This window comes from Pseudorca crassidens, chromosome 1 (genome assembly GCF_039906515.1).
Source record: "Pseudorca crassidens isolate mPseCra1 chromosome 1, mPseCra1.hap1, whole genome shotgun sequence".
Lineage (NCBI taxonomy): Eukaryota > Metazoa > Chordata > Mammalia > Artiodactyla > Delphinidae > Pseudorca > Pseudorca crassidens.
In genome coordinates, this window is record NC_090296.1 from 144,635,061 (window position 1) to 144,662,443 (window position 27,383).

Here is a 27,383-nt window from a genome sequence, read left to right on the forward strand (position 1 = left end):
TCTGGACTGGGAGAGGGGGCTGGGGCATCCCTGCTCAGCCCCCTTGGGCAGCACGGGCGGCTCTGGGCTTCCCGTTGCCGCCGGGCAGGGTGCGGGGTGCGCTCTGACTGCGGGTGGAAGGTGGGATCAGCTTCTGGATCCTGACCCATCATCCCCAACAAATCATCAAGGCCAAGGTCAAGGGTCGTGGGGCAGTGGGAAGCGCCCAGCGGTGAGGACTTTGTGTGTGCAGAGAGGGGAAGGCGCAGGGCCGATGGAAGTTGTGGGATGGCAGACAGGTTTAGTAGAAAGGAGGGAATGTTTCCGAAGTGAGGTTTCCTGGGGTCCTCCGATCTCCCCCTTCCTCCCCTCTGCCCCTAACTCTCCTCTTCCTTCGTATCCCCTCCCCCACAAAAACAACCCTGAAAGTGACTTCCTGAAAAAATATTTTAAGAAATAATGCAACACATAGTACCCACTCTAGACAAGATTTATGGCACGCTTTCCCCTTCTGTATCGGGAAGTTGTTGGAAAATGCTTTCTGCTCTACTCCCCTCTCCATGCCCCAGAACAGGCCTCTTGGATCTGTCTGAGGGTGTCTCTTCCGCCTCCTCCATCCCAGGCTCCAGTGAGCTTGGAAAGAATGAGGGTGGCAGTGGAGGTTGAGGCTTTGGTGAGGGGCTTCTCTGGGAGAAGTCTGAGGTGGGGGGTGTCCAGGCTGGCCCACAGCAAGGCAGGGAGGTAGCAGAAGCTGGGAGTGGCTCCAGGTCAGATCGTGGTGGCTGTGCATGCACCCAGAAATATACAGTCTGATTCTTTGTAACTGAAGAGAAATAGAGATGCTGGGGCTGAAAGGGAGCCCCCTTTTTGAGCCCCTCATACCCTGAAAAAGGTGGTTTCTCCAGCTATATATATAGAGAGAATGAAGTTTGATGGTCTGGCTTTCAATCAAGGAAAAGAGGCCAGAAGGTAGGATAGGTGGGCATGGAGGTAGGGGTATCATGCAAAGCTCCACCGCAGGAGCCCCTATCAGCAATGCTAGCTGCTGGGGACCCCAGGGTAGGGGAGTGCTGCTCTGCCCATGCCTTTTCAGGAGAGGTGTTTCCCAGTTCCTGCCCAGCCTGGGTCTCCCCAGAGCCCACACCCTGGATGCCTAAGCCTTAGCTTCTGAGGAAAGGGAGGCTAGATGTGGGAGCCATAGAGGGCACCACAGCCCAGCTGACCAGGTGTACATGAAGGTGGATGTGGAGGCCCCTGGGGCCCTAGGTGCAGGAAGCTGGGTCCATCTGAATTAGTCCGGTGCTGGACTTTCAGACTCCAGACAATAGGAAGATCAGCTTTATCAAAGCTTGAGCCTGACGAAGGAGCAAGGGAGGGAGGGAGCAGTGCGTAAACGGCACTGTGGACTTGGCCTAGGTTGTGACCTGAGATACTGTCTCCTAATTAAGGCCCAGAGGGGCCCAGGAAAGGACGGCTAGATACAGGCTGAATGTCAGGTCCCATGGCTGATGGAGCTTGGGGAGCTCCATCAGTCTCAGGCTCTCAGTCTCTGGATAAAGGCAAGTCTGGTAGCAGGATAATGGGTCCCTGCACAGGGCTGTTGGCTAGGGTCAGAACTGCCTACTCTCCTTCCATTTAACCTGTTAACTCACTGTGTCCTAAAATAGGCAGGGGGTGGGGGAAGTGCACCCTCCTGCGGGTAGTTAGGGCCCTCGCACTGAGTTGTGTAACCACCAAGAGGAAACAGGAACTTGGGCCAAAGCCATCTCGGAGCCCAAGCAGCTGAGGTTGCCAATGGGTATGAGAGCACTTGTATACACGTGTGCCTGCACGGGCAAGGTATCTGCCACCTGCCTTAGGCAGGCTGCTAGATGGGTGTTTGGGCCAAGTGTGGGAGGAGGGATTTTCAGGTTGTGTGAAGCTGAAGGGGTACAGGGCACATGAGTGACTGCAGCAAGAATGGGCATTTCTGTAGATACAGGAGTGGGGGGCCCAGGAGCCCCTCTGTCCTTTGGTGGAGATTCAAGGATGAAAAATGAAGTCTCTGGCCCTCGGTGGAGGTGCCTAGGAGGGAAGCCTCCTCATGAGGGGTCACCTGCCAACAGGACTCTCTCTTTAGCTGTCATTCTTTTCTTCTGGTAGCTGCTGGCACCCCTGGAGCTTGGTTTGGGACTGTGGGGAGGAAGCCAAGGATGATCGGGGCAAAGGGAGTGGTGGCAAGAGAGGTCCAGCGGGCAGCTCTCAGCACCATGGCCAGGGCTCAGCCACCACCGCGGGTGCTTTAGTGTCAACACCCAGCACTCAGGCAGCCCCAGTGCCTGCTTTCCCATCACCTTAGGGCCTGTGCTGGGCCCACGGGCCAAGGCCAGGGGATTGGCGTGGGACAAGGACACAGATCCCAGACCCAGTCCAGTGTGCAGACAAGAGAGTGATGGGGCCAGGGCTGATCATGTTCTCCCCACTCGGGCTTGGAATCAGCCTGCTCGACAGCCTGACACCTCAGCTGGCGGTGCCAGGCCCACACAATGCACTTCCACTTGGCATCAACCTGGGCCATTTCCTGGGCCCCTGTCTAATCGGTGCATGGAGGCCGGCCACCAGACCAAGGAGACTACGGTCAGCCCTGACCCACCAGAGCAGCCTCCTCCCCGATGCCTATGCCCTCAAGGTCGGATTTTTCTGTGGCCTCCTTCCTGGGAGTAGTGCTATAATGGCCAGGTGCTGGAGGGGGAGAGGGAGGGGGAGGGGGTCGCTCATCTGGGTCAGTCCCACTCAAGCAGGGCATGGGCCCTTTGCTGGCTGGCCTCACCTGCTCCCCGCCAAGGGACTCAGTTTCCCATAAAGGGTAGCAGAAATGTGGCCCTGATAACAGTGGCCTCTCGCATCTGAACTCAATCCAAATCAGGCTTTTAATTCTTCCTCCCAGAGCCCCCACCCGCCCTCAGCTTGCCAGTCGGGCCTCCGGCGCCGTTGTGTTACCGTGAGCCTCGCTGAGGAGCCATTTTGTGCAGCATCCTGCTTAAATCACACTCCGAGGGGCTTCTTCCTTGCTTTCCCTTCCCCCACGCTCCCTCTCTCCCCTTCCTCTCTCGCAGGTGAGCAGTGCTTCTCCGCCTCTTCCAGCCTCCGCAGCCCCACCCTTCCCACCCGGGGTGGCCCAGAAGGACTAGGGCTCTGGAGGCCACCCACACACACACCAAGAAGGGGAGACAGTGCAGGTTCCTAGAGCTGCAGGAGGAGGGGGAGTAAGGGGCGCCTCCCAATTATGGTAATCCTTTGGAATTAACTGTCTCGGGCCCAAATTCGGGTGGTTCCTTCCCCAGGGCTGCTGTCAGCCTCTCTCTGTTCCTCCACCGTTGTGGCTCTCTCTAGTTCTTGTTCGCCTTCTGGAAAAAGGGATGTGTGTGCAAAATGGGATTTGGAGGGAGATATGTAAATGCTAGGTCTGGTCTGGCATAAGCTGACTAGGGTGGGAGTGGGATGCAGGCTGCAGGCTGCCTTGGATTTAGGGTCAGGATGAAAATAGAACAAACCTGAGACAAGCGGTAGGGCTACAGGCACTTGACAAAATTGAGACCTTGGCAAAATGGAGATGTGTCATTTTTAGGAGAGAATAGGAGAGAAAAGCGTATTTAGAAAAATCATGAAATCCTTTCCAAGCCACCCTCTTTTGCCCACTTGTTTGGAACACATCCTGCAGAGATTTGCCCGGCTGTGAGTGGCTCAGTGCCCCAGGGCCCAATAAAATGGATCCTCAAGGGTACCTCTGCCCAACCTCTCAGGTGCTCTGTGCAGCAGAGTCTCTGATCTGAAAAAATTGGTGTGTTGACTGCTGGAAGTTGAGAATCCACCTGCCTGTCCCGCTGCCAATTCTCTCCCTAGCTCTTGGACTAAATTTTTTTTTCCCTGGGGGCATCTGGGAGCAAAGAGATCACATTTTTCATATTTAATCTTTTGCCTCCCAGGGATGGCTGGCGTGAGAAGGTGAATCTCAGCACCTAAGGCTGGAGGGTAGCCACACATCAAGGAGGAAAGGGGTAATGGTTGGGGTGAGCAAGAAGGGGCGCCCATGGACCATTCACCTCTGGGAGGCTGCAATGGGGCCTCCAGGTCTGTGTCAGGCTTACTTGGGGGTGATTCTGGTAGGTCCTGGGTGGCAGCCCCTTCCCCTTGTTGAGCTACTTGCAGTGAGTAGGCCAGGTGTGTGCTAAGAGCCCTAGAAGGAGGGCCGAGGCAGGGGTTTGTGCTTTCATTTTCCGGTGGAACACGAATTTAACCAGCACCGCAGTTAGGGCCTAGGACATCTCCAAGGGGCCGGCCACAGTCGGCTGTACCCTCCTTGACTTGCAGAGAGAGGAGGGACCCAGCAGCCTGGTACTGAGCGCCAGGGCCTGGACCGAGTGTAGCATGGCTTGGGAGCTTCTGCGTGCCAGGCATGCACTAATGGGTGGGAAACCGACCCACGCGCACCAGGACATTTAATTCCTCCTTCCCTTCTCACTCAGTCTCGGCGCGTGGGTTGGGTCGACTGCAAGGTGCTGGGCGTGAGAGAGGGAAAGGGAAGTTAAAGGTTAAACAGCTCCTACTCTTCTGCTCTCGGCCTCCCAAGTGCGCATTTGGCCGCTCTAGCGAGACCTTCACCACGCCCCACCAGCGCGTCCCCAAACCTTGTCACCGTAGCTCCCTAACTCTGATGGTCCGCGGTGGCTGCCAGGCTCCCAGGGTCTTGGGGGAAGGCAAATGAGTTGGGGGAAAGGCCAGACGGTGCGCACCCTGGCGCGCAGCCCTAATGCTTTCGAGAGCAGCGGGGGCGCTCCCTGCCCTCCCAGAGGGGAAGCTGTGAATGCCGAGGCCATTGTAAGGCTGGGTGGTGCGGAGCGCGGGAAGGGGGCTGGGATTTGAATGAGAGTCTGTGATTGGCCGATCCCTAGACTGACGTCACTTCCCCGCGGGGCGATTAGCCTGAGAGAGGAGGGCTGGCAGTCCAGTGCGCTGGGGGCGGCCGGGGTGCCCTAGGCTGCCGAAGCGCACCGCGCGGGTGTCCTCAGTGCGCCCCGGGACGCCGTCGGAGCGGGCAGCCGGCGCCGGTGTCCGGACGCACAGAACGGATAGCCGGGGAGGAACGCGATAGGAGGGCGGAGGATGGAGGGATGGAGGGAACTGGGCGGGGGCTGCCGGCCTTGGTTGTGGAAGTCTGTGTATCTGTGTGTCTGTCGGTCCCCTTTGGCTCTCCGCGTGCGCCCGGGGTTCCGAGAGCGGCGCCCGCTCCGGTTTCCGCGCCCGGTGGGCAGCGGCACGTGGGGCCAACGGCGCGGCAGAGGCGGTGGCGAAGGGAGGCCCGTTTCTCTCTTTGGTTATCTAGCTGTATGAGTGCCACAGAGCCGTCATAAAGCTAGATAACCGAAAGTAGAAATGACTCTCACAACTTCTGCGTGCGAGCGCCCGTCCCGCCGGCCGCCCCGGCCCACAGGAGCCTGAGGAACCCAGAGGAGCTCAGTGCCGGCCCAGCGGACTCCAGCCCGGCGGAGCGGCCGCGCCCGGACCAGGTACCTGACCTCGTTTCTCTCTCCGGGGACACTTTCCGAACCCTGGAGGAACTTGCCAGCTTTCCCCCTACTCCTCTTTCCCCGCCCCCACCCATCCTCCGGCGCCGAAGTAGGAACCCCAAAGTGGAGCGGCCCGGGGGAAGGGAGGGGGATGGGGTTGCAGAGGGGTCGCTGGCGGGGAAGGCGCCAGCCTTCGCCTTCACCCCATAAATCAGGCTGGAACAATCCTCTCCCGGAGCTGCGGACGGGGATTTTGGGATGCAAATGTGGTCGGAGTGAGACAGCGGCCGGTAGGGGGTGGGAGTGGGGGTAACCGAAAGGGTGGGCAGGGGTCTGCCCTGCCGCTAACAATGCACCCTTTATCGAATTATTCGACGAGTCAGCCCCTGAGCGTCATTAGCATACGGCTTGGGGGTTGCCGGAGCCTCGCCCCTCGGTGAGGTCAAGTTCTTGATAATTTGATCACTTTTCACGGGCTCTGGCAGCTGCCTTTGTGTGCAGTTGGGGGGTCTGTGTGCAGCGTGAAGCGGAGCAGAACTGGCGAGGAGTGCGCTCAATGGCTAGGGGCCGGGGCGGGAGGCCTCCCTCCCCGACGGGCCGGCCCTGCCCTGCATACAAACGGAGCGCCAGCGAGCGAGCGGGCGGGAGGGACCGAGCTCAACCCCGCCAACCTCTGCACCAGCCTTGGCTCGGCCATTCCCGCCCGCGCCTCCCCAACTTCCCGGAGTGGTTAGGGTGCAAGCAGGCTCCCGGCGCCTTCCCACTACTCTCCTGCACCCCGCCTCTCTGCTTGCAACATAAGATGTATTACAATGTCTAGCAAATAAAAAAGCAATTGGGGGAAATCTGCATTCCGTTCCCATGGCAACCCAATGCAGCACACCCGGCCACTCAAGCTCCCAGCCCCTCTTAGCTGGGCGTCGGGCTGTGGGACGCGCCTCTGCTCACTGCATGGGCATCAGGATCCCACAGCGCACACAGCGTTGGGGTCCCTCTTGAGGTCCTTGTCTGCCTCCAGGTCACTTTCCTCCCTGACACCTTGACTCGTCCTGAAGCTCAGGGCTCCCTGGAAGCTTGGGGAACCTCCTGGGCTCCCAGGGATGAGTGGCTGTAGACCCAGCCCTGGACCCTGCCATGCCTCAGGGAAGAAAGGAGCCAATGTAGGTTCAGACCCCCTGATGGTTTGGGGGGCTTTCTAGGAATGTAGGTGTATGAGTGCTATGACAGGCAGGCTGGAATGAACTTGAGCCACCATTCAGACACGAACCTCCATCCCATTTCCCTTTTATACAGGAGGAAACAAATCAGGAGGCCTAAAGTGATTCCTCCGGGCTCTCACAGCTCAGAAGTGCAGAGCTGGGCCCAGGTCTTATTTCCATCTCTGCCCACTTCATTCTCCAGAGCCTCTCCCTCACTTTTTTATATGGCCCATCATTCCCATCCTCTTACCCAGAACCTGCCCACTCCCCTTTTAATAATAGAAATCTTTTCCCATTTTTCATTCCTCCGAGGCTTTTTTTTTTTTTGCCTTTGCTTAACAAAAATTTTTTTTGAAAATAGGTTTTATGTGTAAGAAGCAAAAATTGAAACAGTACAAAAGGGAAATCCATCGGCCCTGGGGAGGGGAACTGTGAGGCTGAGGTGGATGGTGGAGGGAGACTTTTCACTGTATCACCTTTTGGATTTTGAACCACTTGAATGTGTTAGCTATTGAAAATAAAATTAAAATAAGAAGAAAACAAAAGTCCAGGCAGGGAAATTCAGCTGTCCTCCCTCTGTCCCCAGTTATCCCTAGAGATAATCCCCAGGTAGAAAATTTTCCTGCATCCTGTGTGACACCCCCTTCCCCATTTTTAAAGGCCAGTCTCCCTTTTTCCTGGCAAGAGGCGGGCAAAGGGTGGCTATCTTGTTTCAGGATCCTGGAGGCCACGGGTAGCATCCCCTGGGCCGCCCCTCCCTTCTCAGCACACCTGGGAGCCTGTGCACTGATCGTGACCCCATTTCGGAAGAAACCAGAGCAGCTCTTCCTGCCTCCTCACCCTGTGCTCCCTGCCTTCTTTCCCAGCCAGATGGCCCTGGGTCCTGGGCTTCCATCTTCCCTTCCCACCATCTCTATCCTTTGCTATTTTGCAAGAACTAGTCCTTCTAGTAACCTGGTGGCTTTGCACCCTCACAGCTGTGTCTATATAATTCCAATGTTTTTTTTTTAATTAACAAAATTTTTTTTAAAACCAGGGTCCGAACCCATCTCGTCAGTCCTGAAATCTGGGTTGGGGGAGGAGGAGTCTGAGCAGGGGAGCATGCGGGTTTTCTTTCTGCTTTTTACGAAAATTCGTTGATGCAAACCTCCGGGTCAGGGAAAGGATCGCGGTGGGGCTTCGGGGGACAGAGAGCGCCTGAACCCTAACCTCCCGGACCCCACCCCACACCCACCAGCAGTGGCCCTCGGAGAGAGGTCAACACGCCGGATTTGGGCCTCCGGGTATGAACGCCCACCCCTGACATAGCCATGTTCGAATCCCCTCTGGACACTTGAAGCCTGAGGTACAGACTTAAAACCGGTGCCTCACCCCATCAAATCTCATCTGGTTTGCCCAGGCCTGGGGGAGCCGCCTGGGCCTTGGCCCTTCTCGCCTCTTCTTCTCATGCCCCAGGGAAGCCTTCCTCCAAGTCTCCTCTGGCCACTAGGCTCCCCATGTTTGGGCTACATTTTTGCCGCACGTTTCCGCTACCCCCACCCCACTCAAAAAGGCTTTAGGGAGCCTGAGAACGCAATTGAAGCTGCAGCTTGGAAGCCTGGATTGGTTGGGATCTCAAAGATGCTCTTCACCTAACCCCTTTCATTTAACATCTAGAAATAGTGAGCTTAGTAAGGCCCGGTGGCTCGCCAAAGGTCGTAGGCCAAGCCACTGGTGGGGCAAGAATCAGGGCAGCCACCGTGGTGAGTGAGGCATCAAGGGCTTCCTTCTCACTCGTCCACTAACTCCCAACCGTGAACGACCATAGGACGACGAGGCGGGCCTCTGCTCGGCGAATGAAAAGCTGGCATCACTGGGCGCCGCCGAAAATCAGGCTTCGGCGCGGCCAGAGGCCTGATCTAGGCCGGTCAGGGAGCTCTCCACGGCCGCCGGCCGACCTCCCGGGAAATGGGACCAGAGCGCGGAGGGAGCGAGGCCAGAAGGCCTCCCAGGGCCCAGCCGCGACGCTGAAAAGCATGAAGGGTCGGAATTAGGCGCTCATTTAGCGAGCGTTACTAATCCGAAGTTACAGCGCTAATTCCCTGATCCGGCCGCTCCCACACGCAGCGCTGGGATTAGAGGCGCGGTCGCCTACTCGCCCCGCCCTCACACCCCCAAATGCGCCCGCCCCGCGCCCTCGGGTCTGCGGGCTCAGGGCTAATCCGCCGCGCTCGCCCGGCCCGACCGTGCCGCGCGCAGGGCGGGTCCAGCCAGCTGGGGTGTGCAGTCCTGTACGCCTAGGTCGGGGAAAAGCAGGGAGGGGTCGGCCCTGAGCCCCGGGGCAGCCCCAGCGGGATTTATGCGCCCTCCAGGACCCAGGCGACGCGGCGCGGTCAAGAAAACGGCCCGGATTTTTCCAACCCGTGTATATGCGCACCCACAGCAGAGGCCCCGTGGAGGCCGCGGCGCCATTTTAATAGTCTCCATTTCCCCCTTGGCATCTCTTTCTTGCGTGTGTGTCGGGGTGTCTCGGTCCCCCATCCCGCCTGTACTTTAGACCCCCTCCATCAGCCTGGATAGAGTGACCAATCGGCTCTGGCCTAGGGTGGGATGTGCGTCACCATGGTGACGGCCAGGGCGCCCTGGCAGTGCCGCCCATCACAGAGGGCGAATCTTCACTCCGCCTGGACAGGAAGGTGGTGACTGGTGGGGGGCTGGAGGAAGGCTGTGGCAACTCATCCCGCCTCCAACCCTATTCTCCCTGGGGTCAGTTCAACTTGGGTCAGGCAGGGGAGAATGGATGATGTGGGCACGGCCTTGGTAGAGACGTGAGCTTGTGCTGGGAGTTGTGTTCAGGAATCTTCCCTTCCCCCAGGTGGTGTTCCCCTCTTCTTTCTCATCTTGGTCCAAAGCTCCATCTTGGTCAATCTCTCACCCTCTTCTGTGTCTCTCTTCCTACCAGAGTGGTGTTCAGGGGCTCTCAGAGGTCCCCCCATATTGCCTTGCTCTTAAGGGTTGTTATTTTGGGCAAGTCACTTCCCCTGAGCCTTAGTTTTATCATCCACAAGACAGGCTGGTGTGCATGCTGCTGATGGAAAGCACTGAGTGCACAGTGGGTGCTCTATCAACGTCAGGGCTCCTTCTCCCTTAGCAGGGAGGGCAAGATAATTGGGGACGGAACTCACAACATAGGGATTTCCTTTCTGTCTGGGGAAGCCAAGTTTGGGTGTCTCATGGCTTCCTAGAGCCAGCTTTTCATTGCTCCTCCAGACAGCTGGGAATCTGAGAGGAAGACAGGGTTTTTCAAAATAGAGTCAGGGCGGGGGCTGTGGCTGGAACAAAACCTTGGTCAGTGGCTCTGAGAATGGGCCGCTGCAGCTCCTATATAGTGCTGGCTCGTTCCTTCCAGGCCGGTCCGGCTTAAGCACCACTTTAAGTGGTCCCGGCATTCACTGGCCAGCCCCCTCACCGCAATTGAGCCGCAGGGGTTTGAAAAGAGGGCCAGGCCCTCAATGACAGGACCTTGGGCCAGGCTAATTGGTTTTGGTTCAAGGGGATACTGGAGTTGTGAAAAGCTCCAAACTGCCTTTCCCACGCCAGAGCCAGGCCACGGTTTTAAGGAGACGGGTTGGAGGAGCTCGGGGGCCAGGCGAGAAAGCTGGGAGCCAGGTGTCTCCAGCTGATGATCTTGCTCTAACTAATGGCCAAGACATTCCTCCGCTTGGAGGGTGGGAAGTTGTTATAAGGCATTTCATGGGTGCAGGCAGGTTCTACTTGCCCTCTCTCACACACATGGCTATGCCAAGAAAAGGGTCTTTGAGCCTTTGGCACACCTTAGTTGGCAAAAGCAGCCTCGCTTCTTCCCACTGGAATCATCCAGTAAGAGAAACAAGCAATTGCCGAGTTTTAGTTCTTGCCCACAGAACTGGACCAAATCTAGCCTGTAGACTCTGGGAGAATCCTGCACTCTATCCTGAGGCAGGCGGTGCAGTTGGTCTCATGATAACCCACTTCTGTCTCTTGAAATGTCCCTAAACCACCCTGGGTATGAGCAAACAAGGCAGAGATGGGAAACAGGGAAACTTGAGGTCCCTTTTTTTTTTTAACTATTATTTTAAAATAAAGGGTCAACTATTTCTTTACATTCAAAATTAAGCATTAATTATATTATGACAAGTCTATCATTATTGTAGATAATAATGTAAATGCTTTGGAGCTTATGTCTTGAGGTGTACCAGATATCTATGTGTTTGGACCAAATGATTGCACATTCATATGTATAGTATACCCATTCTTATATATATGTGGTCTATATACCGAATCGTACACTTATATGACGATCAGTTATGTTAAGGATGGCGGCAGGGTTAAGGAAGAGCTATAAAAAGGTCACTCCCATTTAAAATGTTGCATTGATTGAGACCTGTTTTTCATGGTTCACTGTGTGTTGGAGGGAGCATTCTGAAGTCATCACCAGTGAAAGAAACCCCCTACCCTTCTTATTATCTTCCACATTTTGCACCATGTTTGCCCACTTGAGGCATATGATAAGTAGGAGAAAGGTACTTGGAAGAGATATAGAACTCTGTGTATCACATTCTCCATTTTTATTTCAATTTTTAATTGCCCAGGGCCTAATTTCTTTGGGACTCTGCTGATCTGCACATTTGAGATTCATGTGTAAATATGCATGTGGCATGTGTGCACGCCTGGGCTTCCTTATCACAGAGTGTGCTCTCTCGGTGTTTAAATACACACAATCCATACCACACATGATTATGGGCTTGCATATTTGCCTCTTCTCTAGAATCGGGTTAATTTTCCCTTGGTTAATCCTCAAACCCATTAAGTTCCCCTCCCACCACCCCCCCACAAAAAACTGCACACCCTACCACAGACCAGTGGTTTCGCCCCACTTCTCGGGCAGGCAGCTATCCAGGCAGGGTGCTGGAGTGAAGGTTCCTATTAGGCAGACTTCATTAATGTTACCAAATATACCCCAGCACATTTACTCGTCTACTATGAAGTATTATAATAAATGATTAAAATTAAACTGTACTTGTCAAAGTAAATGAACAAGGTACAGTTAGTGATGTCTTTGCCTTGATTTGCTTATTCACTAATTTGAAGAAAAGAAGGAAGGAAAAGGGAGAGAAGGGAGGAAAGAAAGGACAGACTGCCATGGGAAGGGGAGAGGAGATGTTGAGAAAAAGCAGAGGGAGAGAGAGAGAGGAAACCCCCTCAGTCATCTGCCCTTGGGTTTCCAGTCATTAGAGCACTCTGGGAGGCTGGAATGCAGTCTCTAACGTCAGCTCATAATGAATATTGAGGTGTGGATGTGGAAGGAGGGATTTCTTTGTTTACTGAGGAATGGCCATGGGAATGGGGGAGAGGATTGCCTTTGGGGATTAAGGAGTGGGCTTTGGTTTTATGAAGGGCCTTACTTCTTTTCTGAAGTTTTCTGCAGCTAATTGATTCAATTCAGACATTCCTCCTCCCTACCAGGCCAGCCAAGGCCGCGTGTCTGTGAGATGTGCACAGCCCCATTTCCCCATCTGCTCTGGCCCCTTTCTCTACTGTGACCCTTGAAAAGGGTGTGAACCTTCACATCAATGGAGAAATCAGTTAGCGGCTGAGACCTTTGCATGCATGTGTGTGATACACTGCCACATACTTATACACCTACATGTATATTATTAGAAGTATAATTTACATATAGAAACAGATCATAGGTGTACAATGCATTTACATCCACGTAACCAACACTCAAGATAGCATTTCCCTCACTCCAGAAACTTCCCTCCTGCCTCTTCCCAGTCAATCCCTCCCCAACCCCCTTCGATATCTCTTACCATGGATCTGTTTGACCTATCTAGAGTGTCAAATACATAGAATGTATGCCAGGACTTCTTAGGAGATTTTGTGTTTGTGGTCACGTCGGACTCGCGTTAAACACTTTCTCCTCGGATGGGCCCGGAAGTCAGGCCTGTTATTAGATTTTCTTGGTGGGGCAGCTGGTTTGAGGTGGTCTTCCTTCAGGACAGCCCTGGTCTCACCCGAGGTCTGTTAATGATCAAGGGACAGGTGAAGCTCACACATCGCAACTTGTCTCCCATCAGTGGCATCCAGGAGCTGATGGAGAGCTATTAATGGAAGGTGCCAGCTTTGTGCTAATTAGAACTTCCTTTCAGCTTCCATCTGCACAGGCACTGGAGCCCCTCACCGGTCAGCCTCACCTCCCCCCACATCAGCTTGCAACCTAGTTTTTGTTCCCCCCATGAATTAGGAGGTGCTATGAGTGGAGCTGTTCTCCTCTGTCTCTGGCCAAACCCGGGTTCTTTGTGTGTTGCAGGAATGTGCGGGGAGTGGCATTTCTTGAGCCTTCTCTGTCTTGTTAGGGTGGAGATGGACTGCAAATTGGAAAGGGGGGTGGGTACCACGGCCACTCCCCCAGGTTAGGCTGGTCTCACACTCCTCGACTTGGGTTTATTTTGAAAAGGACCTTTCTCCTCTGCCCTCTGGTGAGTGTGGCTTCAGATCCTTGTTCCCTCCATTACCCAGATTCCTGGTGTCTCTCAAGTCTGGTTGTACCCACCCCATCTCAACCTTCAGCTGCCATCTCTGCTGTGTCAGGCAGCCTGGGGGTGGCGGCTGTCTCCCTGATCTTCTTCTTCTTCTGAAAAAGCCCAAACTTTTTTTTTTCATTTTGCTTTTTCTTTCTTTCACCTCCGGTCCAATGGACATAATTTTTTAAGTGGAGGTTTTTTATAGAGATTTCATTAAAAAAGAAAAGAAAAGAAACATTAACGTCACATTAACGTCATTTAAAGAAAAAGCACCTCTCAGCTTGGAGGTTGGGGGAGTTACAGCTTCCTGTGTGATTATCAATTGGGATAAAATCTCTTGCGGGAACCAGAGACAGGGGCATTTCCTAGTAATGCTCCTCTTTTTAGCTCCCGAATCCCCCCAGGTCTCCATTGGGGTTGTGTGTAAAAATATCATGCCCTTCCTGCCCCTTCATCTCATTTTCTCCTGCCTGAATTATCTTGATCATAATACAGGTCACCCACTTCTTTGACTGTGTAGACTGGGATTTTAAAAATCAGGAGTGGATTATTAGCCAGCATGAGGCTTTACCAGGTTCCCTCAAGGTTCTGGACCCAGGCTAAAGAGGGTGGAAATGCCTCCGGGGTGCCCAGAGGGCTGCAGAAATTCCCCATCACAGGTCATGGGGAGAGCAGCATGACGGGCTCTCCTCTGTGGCCTTTTCTGCCCCTAAGGGTGACAATCCTGAGTGGAGGCACTAGAATGGAGAACTCAGGACTATCCTGGACTGGGTTAATAATCCAGCAGTCCAAATTTCAGAAGGGCAGCAGCTGGGGGGTGGGTGGGAAGGGATGCCCACGCCTGTGAGGCAGGATTTGAGGGCATGCTTTCAACATTACAACTCAGTGTATCCTTCGCAAGTCATATCACCTCTCTGGGCTTCTGTTTCCCCATCTGTGAAATGGGAATAATAGTACCCACACCTCTAGGGGTCATGTGAGAATTAAGTAAAATATACAAATAAAGTCCTGGCATACAGTAGGTGCTGAGTAAATGATAGCTTTCTTCAGGGTCAGACAGGGGGTGCACATGAATGTCTGGATCTGAAATTCAAACCTCCACCTGCTGGAGACAGAATGAAAGCACCGATGGATGTCCAAGAATCCCTTGGAAGAACTGACCAGTGCCTGCCATGCCCACTGGGCCCCTGAATTGAGAGGCAAAACAGGACTCCAAGGAGCACCCAGTTGTGGAAGGTGGGGGGCGGCGTTGGAATGGGTATAAAGGTCCAAGCTTGGCTGGCTGAGGAGGAGGACACACAAATGTCTACAGCCTTGAAGGGAACAGATTAGGAACTGACTTTTGAGGCCAAGAGGGCGTCACCAGCAGGTCCTTGTTAGTTCAGCGGTTGGGGATTTCTAATAGCTGGCGCCTGGGATCCCAGCTCCGGCAGGTTCTGGGTCTCAGGACTCATGAACATTGCTGTCGGGGCTCGGGGTGGGGGGGCGGTTAGTCAGGATCGTTCCGGGGCGCTGGCTGGCAGGCTCTGCTTGGTGTGCTGGGCCCTAGGTGCACCCAGATGCCCCATCTCACGGTTCTCCATTTCTGGTGCTCCAGCTCCCAACGAGCAGGGTTTCGCTCCGGAGGGCGGGCCTCCAGCGCAATACTTGCGGGTGGCTAAATGCCCGGCCCGCTGGCCGGTAAGGAGAGCCGGGCCAGAATCCCCCTTAGCCAGTACCCCACCGGGCTTCCCTTCTGCGTCCTAGGCGGGCAAGACTGAGGCGCAGAGAGGTGGGCTGTGGACATGACCTGGAGGATGCATGTGTCCCCACCCCACCTTCGAGTGGACGCGGGCGCGCTTCTGGGCAGGCATGGGGGGTGCCTGATGTCTCCGCTCTGTTTTACAGCTACTCCCCTGCAAGCGCTTCCCCCTTCGGCGCCGTTCCGCCCGCGCTCAGCGCCCTCTTCGCAAGCACGAACTAGCTGTGGGCACCGGCTCTCTCGTAGGAGGGCGCGCCGGGGGCAAGGTGAGTGGCCAGAGCCAGGGAATGGGAGGAGGAGCTGTCTGCCTGCACCCCAACTCTGCCCTGGGTGTCTCCAAGAGCGGGCTCGCCGGCCTGCAGCCCGGAGGTTGGGCGATTCCAAGATCAGGACGGTGGAGCGGCTGTGTTTTAACCTGGGTCACCAGAAAGGCCCTAACCCTCCTCCCTAAGCCCAGATCCAATATGAAACACACACGCGCAACGCCCTGTGAAATGGCATTAAAAATACTCATACTGGCTTGTGATGCTTTGTGATACAATTCGTCAGAGCTGGCGCAGAGCGCGATGTATAGCACACAGTAGGCCCCAAGTAAATGGCGGCTGTGACGGTTCCGGCCTCCGACGCGGCTCTTTGGACACCTGGGCTCCCCCCGTCGGCTTTCCGCGGGAATCGGAGGCGCGCAGTAACCAGCGCCTTGCCCCTCCGCCTGGGGATGCGCAGCCGGCCCCGGAAGGGCTGGGGCCTGTGCCCGCGCCCAGTCTCTGGGCTAAAGAAAAGGAAGTCACCGGCACAGACTCGAGTGCCGCAGTGGGGCACGAGCCCAAGCAAAGCAAGAATCCGTTTTCAGCATTCACACCTCGTGTACACCCGGTCACTGCCTGGGCCAACGCCCTTCGTAACCAGGAGCGCCCCCAGGCCCCGCGGCGCGGGCGCGGCGGGGGGAGGGCGCAAACAGGACGCCCGGGGCTGGCCGAGGTCGGCGAGAAAGACGGCAGGAGGCCCGCGGCCGTGACCCCTGGTCTGCGCTGAGACTCGAGTGGGGCGCGTTGCGAGGCCGGGAGGCCATTTTGAGAGCTCGAGGAGCGGCGGCAAGATGGCTGCGTGGGCACGAGGTAGGTCGCGGCGCCGCGGCGGCACTGCCGACCCCCTCCTCGCGCTCGCCCTGCCGCGGGCCCACAGAGGCGGAACGCGCGTCGAGCGCGCCCGGGCCCGCAGTGTCTCGGCCGCCGTCCGTCCCAGGCAGGCCCTCAGGGTATTAATTACACCCGGGGAGGGTGCCTTGCGAGAGAACGGCCGCCGTCTTCCTTCCCACCTCCCTACCGGACCCTCCGTCGCGGCTGCCCGCGCACCCCCCCAGGCCGCCAAGTGAGCTCCTGGCCGGAGACGAATAGCCCTGCGGTGCGCGTCGCGGCGGCGGAAAAAGAGGCTTCCGGTCCGAGCCCTCCTCACTTACCTGCCTGAGGCAGGGGCGGAGACGGCCTTCCTCTCGGCCTGAGGGGGTGCAGCCGGGCTTGAGCGGGCCGGGCTGAAGAATGTCGTTATTTTGGAGCCCGGAACCGCAGGCGCTTTGCACTCTTTCCTTATTTCCGGGGAATGTCAGGCGCATGGTTAATGCCCGCTTTTTCTTGAAACCGCGAGGCCCGAATGGCGAGCAGAGCGAAGCCACCCTTCCCGGGACTGTGTGTTCCGGAGCGCAGTGATAGCGGGGGCCGAGGAACAGAGAGCCCCGCCGATGGGGGCGGCGGTCTAGCGAGGGCCTCCGCGTCGCCGCTGTGGTTGGGGGCAGGCCTAGAGGCTCCGTTCGCATCCTCTTAGGCTGCTTCGGGTCCATTGCTTCCTCCGCTGGCCCGGTGGAGCAACTTTGAGTTCGCCCGCTCCAGGCCCCCGCCCAAAGGTCAGAGCTGTGTCTGTTATGTGGCCTCGGCCCCGCCCCCTCCACCAGGTTGAATAATTTAAGCTCAGTCGCTGTTGTTCTAATTAACGCAGTTGACCCACCGCTACCCTAAAGCAGGTTCCACGCGTGTGTATTTGTACAGACCGACCAAGGAGCTCCAGTAACGTTAGTTGTGTTTGAGTCCTGCTTTGTGCCAGGCCCGCTGCTAAGCACTTCATGTGCATTAGGGCCTCAGCTTGATAAGTAGGGTGATGATTCCCTCTTTGTGATTTTGGCCATAGCTAGGATGCGACAGAGCCGGGGCCAGGATGTAGATTCAGAGCTGTCTGCCCCAAAGCCTGAGTTCTTACCCACAGGCTCAGCACTTGCATACATACAACAGACACATGGATTCATCTGTTGTGTCTCATCTCTCAAACAAGCACCAAGCCTGTCCTGAATCCAAGCCCCCATCCCCACATCACATATGAGGGCTCACATATGAGGACTCTCCTGTCACCTCATCCCCAACCTCCTAGCCTAAAGCTCTGGCCTAAAATAGATGTTCTGATTTAATACTGTGGTTGTTCTGAGCCTCCCGGCAGCCAAGACAAAGAAGAAAGTATGATGGTTTATAACCTTGTTCCAAAAAGGAAGCTCATCAGGATTTTTAGAGATATGAACATTTTTTCCCTCCATAAGACTTATAGAAAATTTAAAGCTTGGTGATTATGTAGGTCAACTGCTTATGTCACAGATGAGGAACAGCCCAGAGAGATTAAGTAATTTTCCCCAAGGTCATGAAGTTAGCTAGCAGAGCAAGGAATGGGACTCAGGGCTCCTGATTCCCAGTCCAGTTTCCAACCTCTCAGGAGCGGGCTTTAGTGGGCTTCTCAACAATGGTTTAGTTGTTTTTAGTGACCCCTCAATTCCCCACTATAAACTCCTCAGACCTGTGTGCTGTCTTCTTCTTTCCTTTGCCCCAGTTCCTAATGCTAGGCTGGGCTCACCATTGTGGGTGTTTGTAAATATCTGGTAAATGAGTGAGTGGATCTCTCTCTTAAAGACTAAAGCTCTGTGCTGCGGAGATAGGGGTGGTGGTGGAGAGATGTTCTGGTTTCAGTCCTCTGGAGGGACTTTGTTTTTTGAATGTTACGTTCCTGAGCCCATGAATTCCCTAGACCTCTCTCTTTGGGCAGATGGTGTGAACTGGGTAGTGTATTTCCCCTTTTGGCAGTCGTCCAGCTCCTGACCGTTCTATCACATTGTTGGACCTAACGGGAAGGGGTTATTTTTCTCTTATTTTTATTTATTTGTTTTATTTTATTTTTTGTTTTGGCCGTGCTGCATGGCACGTGAGATCTTAGTCCCCTGACCAGGGATCGAACCCATGCCCCCTGCAGTGGAAGCGCGGAGTCCTAACCACTGGACCACCAGGGAATTCCCTGGGTCATTTCTCTCGTGAAGGGACATGTTGTCAGTGAGACCTACAAGTCCCTTTATGTGAACTAAGGAGGGTTTCCCGATGGCCTCAGCACAGCTGCCGTGAGGCCTGGTAGATCCATTCTTTTGTCCTCTTTGGGTAGAGAGCCCCCCTTTCTGTGCCTTCCCAGGTTTAGTTCCTGTGGCTTAAGTACAAGTCATAGAATGTGGCTCATCAGATCCCCAGAACTTATACAGATTAGCAGATTTTCATGCTTCCCAAAAGGTAACCTTGGAACCCCTGGCATGATAACTGTCAGTGCTGAATAAATTTGGTGAGCCTGCCATAGACCAGATTCTCTGGAAATTTGTACTGGAAACTTGTCACCCCTGGTGTGTGGGGAGGAGGTCTGCTTCTTGGTGAGCAGCCCCTATTGACAGAAATGCTGCAACAGATTCTAGCCAAATCCTGACCATCGTCTTTGGGCAGGCTCTGCCCAGGCAAAACAGGGTGGAGAGCTGAGGCCAGTTTACAGCTAAAGCCCCAGCTCTGGAAGAAAAACAGGGTTCAGCTCCCCAGGTTAGTTACTGTCTACAAGGATTAAAGGCCCCAAATAATGGCTGGCCTCTCCCCTCCTCTGTGCCAAGGGAAGACATGTAAATACAGCCGCACGCCAGCTTAGGCAGTAGATGTGTATAAATCGAATTTAGCAAATCAGATCATGGTTTAAATGCACTATTTAAAGCAGTCCTGCAGTGAAGCCTTTTACAAAGGGAATAATCATTTTGTGATGCTAATCATCAGCCTCCAATCTATCTCCTTTGTAAGTTCAGATGTTGGTGCACTGGGTGTTCTGAAATTGGGGCGCTCTTGTGTAGGGCCCGGGTGATGGCTGTCTGTCTTCTTTTTCTGACCTCTCATTTTAAATGGGTGCATGTCCTTGTTCTCACTGGGGCCCTCAGGATGCTCGTCACTTAGTCTGATAGTTCTCGTCCATCCCACTCATCTTTTTATAATCGGATAGAGCCCACCATTCAGCTGCTCCTGGCTCCTTTTCTGAGATTTTCACCCTTCCTGGGGGGAGATATAAGCCCTGCTGTTCTCAGGGTATTAGAACCAACTCCCTCTCTGAACTGAACCTTCTTTTGTTTCCCTGAGCTTCTGGTATCTCTGGTGCTGATCATAAAGAAGATCTTAGAGTTGACGGGACGCACACCGGCCTCTGAATTTAGTAGGTGAATTAAATGCAGGCACCCACTTGCTGAATAGGCACTGTCCAAAATATTCTCCCCATTCACAGCGAAATAACTGAGGCCTAGATGTTAAAGTGACTTTTCCCACAAGTTAAAATCGGGACTCAAAGGAGAACGTGTCTCCTAATTGCTATAAAAGTGTTTTATACACTGAGCCACAGTGCCTTCCTTTGCAGAGAAAATATAATCAGAGACCATCTGGGTGGGAGAGGAAGAGAATGAAGGGAAAGAGATGGATCAGAGTGGAATAAAGGAAGTGGGCAGGAAGCTGGGGGCCGCAAGGAGCCTGACCTTGCTTAGCTCACAGGCCCTGATATAGTGTCTTTGTCAATGCTGCCACTATTGGCGCGTTCCTCGGTAATTATGACTGTGTGTTGGCATGGCGACTCGGAGTAAGAAGACTAGAAGCACTGGGTAAATGCATGACTTGTTCTTGCCTTCTAAAGCAGAGAGGAGCTTTTGTGGGTAGTTCCTCCAGGGAGCCGTGGTAGAAAAATCACCAGACCCAGTGCTGGAGTGTGGGTATTTACAACCCTCAGGAGCCAGGGGGCCCTGCTCAGGGGTGGCACACACAGAGGTCTTCATCGAGCCTGGCCTCCCGTGCAGAGACCTCCCAGAACCTCCCTTCTGTTCCTTTCTGTTGGTCTTTGTTCCGGAGCTTGTGATGTCAAGTATATCAGTTTCTGTTCCTCTCCACGTTGTCTATTTCAACTAGGTTTAAGTTGCAGTCCCCCTGAATTTGATTTATCGTAAAATGATCTATTTCATAGGCCACGAGTATTTATCAGGAGGCTGAAAGGAAAGGCTGATGGGCCCAGCTGTTGGGATGGAGTTTGGGGCCTCCGTTTCTACACTGGAGCCCTCTCCTTAGATACTTGGGTCACATCCTCATCCAAAAATGGGGGACGTTGCTGGAGTCAAGAGTTGCGCTGTCCAGTATGCTAACCACCGTTGGTCTCGTGAGCTGTAGTCAGTTCAACATGCCGAAATGATAATACTGGGTTAAAATATATTATTAAAATTAGTTTTACCTCTTCTTACTTTTTGGTGTGGCTTCTAGAAAATTTTAAAGTGATACATGTCGCTCATATTTTCATTGAGCTAAACTAGAGAATCGAGACCTCTTCCAGCCCCAATGTTCAGTAACTAATCCTGATCTACCCCTGGAAGGTCTCTGGTGACAGAGAGTTCTGTGCATGGAAAAGCCAGGCTGGAGGCTAGTACAGCTTCTTAAATGGGGGTCACCCCTCAGTCCTTTGAGGCAGAAGGCCTGAATCCACAGGCAGCATCAAGTTTTTCAGCTTTTAGGGTGGGAGGAAGAAAGCCAGTGGGTAGCCCCCAGAAGAGTCTTTGCTTGCAGCTTTCGTAGTGCCCTGTGGAGTTTGTATGGGCACAGATGTAGATGACAGGAGGGTTGTCCCAGGGGTGGAACGTGTCCCCGCAGTTCCTGACCTCGAAGTGATTTCATCGTCTCCCAGATGTGTGGAAACCACAGGGCATGAGAAGGCAGCCGTGCATCCCAGGTTCGTGCCAAACCCACTTAAAGCAGGTTTCCTTTGGCCCGAGGGCTCCTCACTGCCCCCCTCCTGGCTGCCCCTCCTCCCCTGAGTCTCTGCTGCTCTCTGTGAGCTGAAGCTTCTGGGATGCGCCTTGGCTCAGAGCCAGCGTCTTCTTGGAGAAGCCTCCTGCCCTGGCTCCTTGCCAAGCCTCGGGTCTTCAGAGAGAGTTTCTGGGGAGGCGCTGGGCTCATCCTGCTGTCAGAGGGCAGAGAGGCCTTCTCACCTCGGAGGACTCCTGGCTGTGGGTCCAGCCTTGCTCGCAATCACCTCCCCATCTCAGAACTTCAGTTTCCTACCCTGGACTGGGTTAAGGGCCTCTGAGCTCCAGTAACCCTTGAGATTATGAAAAGAAGGCTCCTCACATGAGCCGGGGAGGTGAGAAATTGGCAGACAGGAAATCATAATGAGTCATGATAATGGTGACAGGAACCATTTATTGAGCACTTATGTGTGCCAAGTTCAGCGCTAACGCTTTGCATACTTTACCTCCTTTAAGGCCTGTCTCTTGGGGAGCAGAAAGAGTAATAAAAGTAATCTAGGCTCTGCCCTTCTTTTCTAAGCCAGATGCCATTGGGGTGATTGCATGGGGTATGTTTCAGAAGCTACAGCCCTTGGGTAGGTAGCATCTGAGTCCCCTGTGAGTCCTCATCTCCTAAGGAGTCAGCCTGGGCTTTGGGAAGCAGCAGGAGCTCATTTGGGTTGCTAGAGGATGGCTCTCTAGTGTCTCCTGCTTTGGACTGGCAATATACTTGGATGATCCGGGTAGGAAGGCTGAGTGCTAGGCCCCTGGGAGCCTTGGTGAGATGCTCAGAGGAGTGAGAAGCATCCCACCCACTCCTAGCTTTCTCCTAATTGTCAGTGTGGTCCATAGCCTGGCTGTGCTTCAGTCTGTAAAGTCAGGGGTTGATTCAAGCCCACCAGTCTGCCCATGGTGCCAAGGGATTGCACCTGCCTGGGACGAGGTTGAACCTCCGCCTTCTGCAATGTTACATCCCCTGAGGATGTAACATCCCCCTCTGTCTTTCGGAGAAGGCAAAGGTCTCCAAGTCCTCTGTCTAATCTCATCTGGTCCTTAAACAGAGAACATTAGACCTTCTTCCTGATTCGCCCAGTTTGGTGGCACAGGACGGGAGAGGTGGTGCGTGCCTCTGAGGGCGTGTCATTTCCTTGGGGAGTGCTGGGAGGCTGGGAGTAGAAAGAGGGAGGCCTCCAGTTTACAGCCACCCCTCCCTTTGTGCCTGCAGCTTCCTTTAAGCCATGTTTAGTTGTTTCTAGTTCGCTCTTCTCTCTTCTGCTGTTGGATCTTAGGCTTCAAGATCATGGTGGAAATCAACTATACTTCAGGCAAAAAAAGAAAAGATCATGGCGGTGTGAGGAAGTGCGTGTGGCTCAGTGGGTGGCGGGGTCTGTGTGACCTAGTTCAGACCCCTGGGACACACTATTTCACCTCTCTCTCTGAGCCCGTTTTCTCATCTGCAGACTTGGGGGTAGTAATACTTACCTTGTGGCACTCAAGAAGTGTCAGTTTGCATCCCCCACCTGCCACCTTGGAATGGGTATGTGTGTGTTGGGGGTAGGCGGGGGCTGAGCACGAGTGAGCCAGCACGAGTGAGCCAGCACGGCTCTGCTGCGGGGGACCATCTCACTGGTGGGCCACACATCTGTAATGAGTGAAGGCACAGGGGAGGCGGCGATCGGGCTCAGCTCTCTGTCAGGCACTCTACAATAAGTCATGGTGTTTACTGACTGCTTCGGCTCCCAGCTCCGAGGTCCAGAGAGAGCCCCAGAAGAAGCCCTGACCTGTTCCTTGACCGCTTGGAGCAGAAACCAGCCTAAGAAGGCACACATTTAAGGTGCGCAAAGCTTGACTCAGGCCATGGGAGTTAAGAGAGCAGGACTTTGTGTGGGGTGGAGTCGTCAGAGCAGCCTCCTTGTACCCCCAAAGGTCTTCTAGGCTGAGGAGGGGGGAGGACTCCCTGAACAGAGGTTCAAAGGTGGGCATGAGTCCTACAGGACTGAGTTAGAGATTTAGGTATGAAGAGCAGGTCAGATGGTGGCGGCCAAGAACAGTGGCGATGGAGGGCAGGCTAGGGGAACTGGTCCCGTTACCATGTGCAAGATGGGTGTGGGTTGCTGCCAGGCCAACCTGAGTCGAGTAGACACATCACATCCACCGTGGGCCTCTCACCGCTGTTGGCTCTTGGCCTGGATTTCAGTACCTCCAGGGCTGTGCCGTGGAACCATCCCAGTTTGTAAGGGAACCGTGAAGCTCAGAAATTGGAAGTCTTCCCATACCAGATTGTATTTTTTCTACTGCATTCATTTATTCATTCAGCTTTCATTGAACACTATGTGTCAGGCTCTGGGCAATGCCTTGGGGGTACAAAGAAGAAAACCACCACATCCCTTGCCCAGCACTTTAAAGCTTGTATAATACAGAATTTCATCTATCTATTCAGAACGGGAAGGCTAGGCCCCTGGCGGGGGGTGTTGGATTAGCGGACACTGGGGGTATGACATTTCTCACCCATTTGCGGCTTCCTGGCTTTCCTGCCTCTCTACATACCATAAGAGCCTGGTAGAGCTGGGTCAGAGGCCATTTCATGCTTTGCCCTTGGTGACCTTAAGCTGCCATTTAGCCCGGGCTAGAAATTTTTTTTTTTTTTTTTGGCTGCGTTGGGTCTTCCTTGCTGCCCGCGGGCTTTCTCTAGTTGCAGCAAGCGGGGGCTACTCTTCGTTGTGGTGTGCGGGCTTCTCATTACAGTGGCTTCTCATTGCGGAGCACAGGCTCTAGGTGCACGGGCTTCAGTAGTTGTGGCTCGTGGCTCTAGAGCACAGGCTTAGTAGTTGTGGCACCCGGACTTAGTTGCTCTGCGGCATGTGGGATCTTCCCGGACCAGGGCTCGAACCCATGTCCCCTGCATTGGCAGGTGGATTCTTAACCACTGCGCCACCAGGGAAGCCTGGGCTAGAACTTTAGTTTTCCAGATTCCATTGGTTCTTTATAGAACTGTGACCTCTCAATTGCCTTTTCTTCATTTAAGAAACAACTTTGGGGCTTCCCTGGTGGCACAGTGGTTGAGAGTCCACCTGCCGATGCAGGGGACACGGGTTTGTGCCCCGGTCCGGGAAGATCCCACATGCTGCGGAGCGGCTGGGCCCATGAGCCATGGCCGCTGATTTGCATTTGAGTGGTAAGGAACGTCTTAAATGCAATCAATTGATAAATTACCTCTGAGTGAATTCATATACAGTAGGTTTCTCCTCAGAAGAAATCCAACACTGTTTGGGGCCTCAAGGCCAGAATTCTCTCCTGGTTCTGCTCAGACTGGTTGGGAGGTGAGCCTGCATGTAAGTTAGCAACGGTGGGCGCCCAGATGCCTTCTCTCAACACATCTGGCGTTTGAAAGAGTCATCCATTTAGCCACTAGGTTGGAGCCCACCCTGTAAATGCATCCACCAGCTCTAAAGCCCAAACTACAGGATCTCATTCTCTCACTTGCCTCCCAGGAGGGGAAAGGCCAAACAGGTTTCATCTTATTGTTGTTATTACTGTTCTGGTGATTTTCTTGTTGAGGTCAATGCGTGTATGTGTTTAGAAAGATAAAACACTAGGAGTTACATGGCATTTGTGGTCAAAGTACTTGTCAGAGATGTAGGAGGGACCATGTCACTTCCCGCTGCATGGAAGGTGGTTCCAGATCTTTGAATGGAGTCCCAGGTCAGTTGGAGACTCTCGGGGAAGTATCCTCCCCGCAGCTTCTGTATGGACAGGCCAACTGTTGCTGGTGGGCAAGATGAGCATGTGTGAGACAGGCTTTCCTCTGTGGACAAGTAAGAGGCAGGTAGTGGGATGCAGAGCACTGCTGGACTCCGCCTCTGAAACCTTCCATCTTTCCTTCCCTGAGAAACTCCAGAGAGGTTGGTGAGAGTGATTTCTCAGGAAGATGCAGTATGTTCTGCCTTCTGTGAGGGACAGGACAGTGGATGTCCAGCTGCTGACAAGGAGTAGGCCTTCCCCACACTGGGTGGCCTCTCGCCCTTCTAGCTTCCTGTGCATGGCTCTCTTAGAGGCAGTTTGAATGAGTCTCATATGCACAGAGACTGGCCTTGGGTTTAAATTTGGTAGCCAGTTGACAGCACACACTTTAGCCTCGAAGCCACATGGTTGATGTTTCCTCCAGGACAAAGTACACGCAGAGACACCCCTGTGCTAGTCCCTGACGCCTCTTCAGAGAAGAAGCCAGGAGCACGGCTGTCCCATTTCCCATTCTCTTCTAGTCTCATTTTCCTTCTGTCCTCTCCAGGACGTGCTCCAAAGTCAGAGGACAGGGAAAGGAGAAGCAGGAGCCCTGGTGGAAGAGTTTGAAGGTGGGTCCTGGCCTGATACAAGCCACAGGCCGTGTGTGTGTGTGTGTGTGTGTGTGTGTGTGTGTGTGTGTGTGTGTGTGTGTGTGTGTGTGTGTGTGTGTGTGTGTGTGTGTTTTCACAGGTCATTCCAGCGGCTACTTTGACCTGTCTACACAATGAGCTCTCCAGTTTGGACAGGAAATTTAAGAAGGGAAAGTACACCCAATAGTTTTTGGAGCCAGTTGCCTATTAGGTTGGCTCATATGAAATTTCTTTTTTATAGATCAAAAACAGTCAAATATTGGTGATTTTGTATGGTTCAACCTAATACATTTCCACTGCTCTGGGCCAGTGGAGAGGGAGCCATTCATTCTCCTTTAGTCTCAGAAGCACATTTTAAAGAGTCTCTGAGATTTTTACCGTTTGTATTCCTCTTCATCCTGCATACCCTTCTCAGAATTATTTTAACTGCAGGAAGAAATCACCCCGACCTGTGGATTCTACTGTAAGAGAAAACTACCCCAGCAAGGCTCCACTTTGCCCCAGCTTCAAGACATGTCTCAAAGTGCAGGACAATCGAGATGACTTTCAAACACCTTTTCTTTCTGTATCAAAAAAATCCTTCAGGGCAGCTCAGATAACCCTGACTAAGGGCTAAGACCAGTTCCAAACCTTTCTGTCTCAGGAGGCATTTGCTTCCATCTGGACGCCTGGAATGGTGTTGTACTTCACCTCCCGCATAGCTGATAGCTGTCCTGGGAGAGAGCGGGGGAGGAGGTTGTTGGAGAGCTGGCGTGCAGCCTCTCCATAACCTTTCAGCCACCCTGGTGCTGGGCGACCAGCGGCGTGGGCTTTTGACTGAATGCACTCGCAGTCCTGCATTCATTATGCCATTGTCAGCGTGTGTGTCTGGGGCTGCCTCTGGGTGTGTGTGTTTCTTTTTGTGTCTGCGTGTCAGTGTCAGGCTGTGCGTGTCTGTTTACGTCGGCCTGTCTAGGCGGGCTCAGTGCGACAAGGAGCTGGGGGCTGTTGGTAGGAGGGAGGGCATTTCAAAGCCCCAGATCTCCCCCTCAGGAATCTCGGGGGATTTATATATTGTATATATATTTACATGTGTGTTATAGATAGATAGATGATAGATAGATAGATAGATAGAGATGTCTATCTGTCTGTATATATAGGGTTTTTGTGTGTGTGCTGCTCACTGTGTAGGGCTGCATGCGAGTGTCTGGCCAGGTGTGGTGTAAGCAGCCAGGGGCCGGGTGAGCCCCATCTGCCGAGAGCTTACAGACTTGCCTTCCCACCTGCCCACCCGCCGTCCATGGGGAGCCTGTCCCTTCGAAGCTCACGGTCTCCTCTCTAATTTATTAGCTAGGAAGGAGGAGAAAATGAAATGTTGCCTGAAGACAATGGCCGAGACAGCAGGTCCCACCCTGCACAGCCGCCAGCACCTCTCCCCTCATCCCTGTCTCCTCCTCTGCAGTCAGGATCTGTACATTACATTGCTCAGTCAGCAGTAAGGGGAGAAAGAACCCCCAAACCAAGCTATAAAAAACACATTGGCCGTGGACATGCAGGGGTAGCTATAGGCTGTTGAAGGTAGGAGAGGGCAATAAGGCGAAGATTTGAGCCGGACTTTGTATCTGCTGGCCCAGTGGATACAAGGCCCCTCATCCACTCTGGGGTCCCCCACCTCTGAGTCCTGGGACTTCTCCCCGCTGCCAGACAGTCAGGGGAGGGGAGAGGGGCCCAAGGCAGCTGCAGGGGCTGTGTTAGTAAACACTTTGCTGGGTTCCCATTTTCTTCATCACCCCACCCTTCTCCACTCCTGATGTCCCATTACACACACTGCCCCCCCCAGCATCCCTTTTTCTGTGGCCTGCACAATGAGCTCATTGTCCTGGGTGTGATT